This window comes from Apaloderma vittatum, unplaced genomic scaffold (assembly GCF_000703405.1).
Source record: "Apaloderma vittatum isolate BGI_N311 unplaced genomic scaffold, ASM70340v1 scaffold8659, whole genome shotgun sequence".
Lineage (NCBI taxonomy): Eukaryota > Metazoa > Chordata > Aves > Trogoniformes > Trogonidae > Apaloderma > Apaloderma vittatum.
Window position 1 is genome coordinate 34,141 of NW_009736946.1, and position 789 is coordinate 34,929.

Genomic DNA, 789 nt, shown 5'->3' on the forward strand with positions numbered 1-789 from the left:
CCCTTTCTGGTTGCTGGCAAAGCTTAGCGTTTCTCTAAGTGCAAGGAATGGCAGGAATGTGCTCTGGCGAGAGAGCCTGCGGTAGCAGTGGTCTGAAGGACTGTGGGCGGGTGTCCTAAATTTCGTTTCTGAGTGCTGCAGTGTCTTGCCTTTCTGAAATGTGTGTTGCTGCAGCGTTGCAACTTCCCTGCGTGGGCTGAGGTAGTGAGGTCTGCAGAGCTCATGTGCTCTGCACGTCCTTTTGGGTGGCTCTGTGCTTTCCTAGCGACTTCTGTTCAATGGGTGCTTGTGTGGTAAAGTAACCAAGACTGTTCCTTCTTCTGAATGGAACAGAGTTTTATAACACTCTGAATAGATGTGGTTGGGAAATGGCTATCTGCTGCCTCCTCTAATACAGGAATTAAGGATCATGAATCGAGGTTAAACAAATTGCAGCAATTGATTTGTTGCAGTTCTTCATGATGTGCTTTGACCAGTCTTCAGACCTTTTAAGTTTGGTCTGACTCCAGCATAGGGGTTGTAGATTTTAAAACTTCAGCTTTAGCTTTATGCATATAGATAAGTGCAGGAGAAGAATGTAAACAATAGACTTTGGCCCAGGTTGAGACAGTGACTGTAAGATGATTGCCAAGGGACTCGTTGATAAAAAAGAAGTTAGATAAGAGTTCTCCCATAACAGTGTAATCTCTGAGATACAGTCTAATTTCATCCATTTAGATTTTCCTGCAGGTATCCATCAATTAATTCATTTTCTGTTATTTGTATTACGTTGTTCTTTGCAAGGTTATC